The following is a 3,334-nucleotide window of genomic DNA, read 5'->3' as shown; positions in this document are numbered from 1 at the left end:
AACCAGTAGAAAGCAATGCTATGAAAGAAAATTTTACACTAATTACAAACAGAGATTTCAGAATTTTACCAGCCATCTCATGATATTGTTACATTGTGTAAAAATATGATTCATAGCAAATTTGACTCAATTCCAACTAGAAAAAGTGAAGTTATTAGAGTAGAATGTTTTGGATATGAAAAAATAGTCGGCTTACTACTATGTAATTACATTATATGAAAGAATTTTTCACTAAAATACTCCATTTATTTTCAAATCCAAAATATTCTCCTCTCACATCATTGATTCCACTTTTTTCAAATTAAGCCAGATTCAGTGTTCCTTTTATGCAACATAACAATTTTATCAAGTAACCACCCAGTAAAATAAAAAAGAAGATATTTTAGAACAGCCATATTGTACAAACATCACACAACATTAGCCACTCATTATTATACTCACGTGCACAATGCACATACCTAACAAAACGTCAAATGGACGAGGGGCATTGTGTGTTTTCACAGACAGCAGATCAAATCAATGAGTTACACCTCAAAAATACTAATTTGGAAAGGAGATCCTCAGATATGTTAAAGCGGCATGGCCGTAGAATGAATCCAGATCTACTGAATACACGTTCCACTAGTGCACTAGATGCAGGAATTGACAAGCATTTTTGAACCACACTGAAGAGCATTGAATACTCATTCTTTCTAGTCACCCAAAAATGCAAAGAATCATCGCCTTCAAATTTACACATGAGCTTATCAGTCTCTTGACCATCTGAGTCATTTCATTGGCTCTAATTGAACTTTGCTTCAATTGTTTGCTTGTATAATTGAAAAGTCTTGAGTACTTTAATTGCGGAGGATCCATTACCTCTTCATCACTGGACGATTTTGTACAATGCATTATTGCTACTATGTATCATTTTCTGTTGTTTTTACGGTGGCATATCTGATATCAGACAAGTGCAACGAAAGCAGTGGTGACAAATAGCGATGTCGGCAGAATTCGTCGGATGTGTTGATCTAGCCATTACGATTCGCGAATTTCTTCATCTTCAAGTCATATAAAATAAGCCGAGTCAATGACTCGGGTCGAGTCATGCGTAATGACTCGAGTACAAGTCGAGTCAATCCAAATATTGACTCGAGTCGAGTCGAGTCATTTTCCCATTTCAAGAAAATGACTCGAGTCAAGTCGAGTCATAAAAAAATCGTGACTCGAGTCTGACTCGAGTCGAGTCATGACTCGAGTCATTACAACCCTGCCCGAAGCGTAATACTTGATTCAGACACAAATTACTCAGTATGTAGCAGAAGCATACAAATGGGAATGATTATAATGGACCGTTTCGACTATTTACATAGGAATAGTGCGAACGTTCGATTCCAGTTCGCGTTCGGCGACCTCAATAATTGCCGACCGACCTCAATAATTTAGAGGTTCGCGTTTGCAAAAGAACTTCGGTATCTGCTATCCTGTGGGCATTTATGTGAAGTAACAAAATTTTCCAGTCACGTTAACATCGTTAATCCAAAATACTTGAATAAATACAACTTTCCAGCATTCTCTACATAGCATCGGAAACAAGAAAGGGAATTCTACGGAGAACTAGGATAAACCATTCAATACCAAAATATAGACCTATTGTCGATAAGTTAGAAATACCACCTTATGAAATTTCGTTGTTAGGATATATTCAGAATTTTCGGCTATCCTTAATTTTTGATCCACGTCAGGCATTATCAGTAACATTTGATGGTTGTGGGCTTATCGTTACTTTCAATCTAATTGTCCTAATATATACTCGCACGCAACTGACTACGTGTCCGTTTTATTGTAGGGTTCCATGATCTTGACTTGTTCATTTTATGACGTTACAATACAACACATATCTAGGACTAGCAAGCACACACGACTGCTATTATAGCCACCGAGAAACATCATGCTGTTGCCTAAGCGTTGCAAAAAGCAGTTTGCAGTTATTGTGGGCTGGGAACGATGGGCCAACTAGCTGTGTGGCTGTGGGATGTGAACACAAGTGCAAGTAAGATACCATGTCATTATGTGTGATTCATATTTATATAGCTGCTTGAATACTGGTTATAGATTAAAATAGAAACGAATCTGTGTGTACCGTAAACAGGAAAGGATACCGTAAAACAGCATGTCCCTAGATTTATCAGAACATGCGCACGACATTCGGCGAAAATCTCACCTTTGCCTCATCCCCTCAAAGCTCGATGCTGAGCAATCAAAGGCCATAACTTAGATCTATTCGACAATCCCGCTTGTATATGTTAACCAACAATATGGTAGCTCGTGAGATTGAAAGTCTGCTGTTTTCAAAGATGAGTTAGAGTATGTGGCTTGGACAATGGACATGAATCGCAAAGGAGTTGTTTGAGACCTGGCAAAATGATTAGTTTCGAAGATGGAACCAGAATGCAGTGATTGGTCTGCTGGTAACCTATAATCGAACGATGGATTGGATTGATTATGATTGTAAAGTTGGTGAGTATAATTGTGTATACTCCACACACACTGAATGTCTCTTATCTTCCTTCGATTTCTAGGAATTTTCGATGCAGAATCGAGTATCTCGGTACCATATCTAATTCATCAGCCAGCATTATTCTGGATGGATCATGCCGGTGTCCTCCAGAACTTTCAAGACTCGCCTTTCGTCCGTTGCACATGCTGCATCTTGTGCGGGGCATCGGTCATGTGCGGCCGCAACTGCAAACAAGAGTCGTGATTGCCTGCCACAGGCAAATCTTGAAGTGATGCTGCGAGTGAAAGATCACTTCATGGACTATGGTACTAACAAAGCAGTAAAGAGTTCATGAAGATCAACAGTTTGCTGGCAGAGACCAATCAAGATGAAGATGCAACTATTATGGATGGTCCCGAGATAAATCAACATGTTTCGTCGCTACTAGAACGGATCAGTAATGATTCTAACGACCCATCATTACCACATAATTTAAACGTTTACAGCTATGTGGATAATGATTCACAGCCCCACATTATGAAAGTTCAAGCGTTATCCTTCATCACCTTGATTGACAGTGTCGTCATTCATCCCATTTTCTGTTGTTCATGTTGTTGTTGTTGTTATTATGAGTAAAAAAATCAAAAAAATCATGATTTGAATTAATTATTCGATTGAAATGATTTAAACCGGAACCCTACTTACCATACGTCCTTTTAAGAGGATTTGTCCTCTTTTTTGAAAGTGTCCTCGAAGGACGCCCATTTGTCCTCTTTTTTGAGATTTTGTCCTCTTTTTTGCAAATTTAGGTCAGATTTAGAGCAAATTGCGAGTGATATGCCGCAAATTAGCGCA

The 3,334-nt window shown here is 38.4% G+C and overlaps 1 long non-coding RNA gene across 1 annotated transcript; it reads left to right on the top strand.

The window, feature by feature from the left end:
- Positions 1–2,464: 2,464 nt before the first annotated feature.
- On the top strand, positions 2,465–3,132 carry LOC145455095 (uncharacterized). The gene is made up of 2 exons (XR_013920275.1): positions 2,465–2,499; positions 2,562–3,132. It is a non-coding gene; the product is annotated as an uncharacterized LOC145455095 (long non-coding RNA).
- Positions 3,133–3,334: the final 202 nt, after the last annotated feature.

This window comes from Botryllus schlosseri, chromosome 14, assembly GCF_051294905.1.
Source record: "Botryllus schlosseri isolate E-star chromosome 14, Bs_hap1, whole genome shotgun sequence".
Classification (NCBI taxonomy): domain Eukaryota; kingdom Metazoa; phylum Chordata; class Ascidiacea; order Stolidobranchia; family Styelidae; genus Botryllus; species Botryllus schlosseri.
The sequence above is the reverse complement of the archived record's forward strand: the minus strand, read 5'-3'. Positions and strand labels throughout refer to the sequence as shown.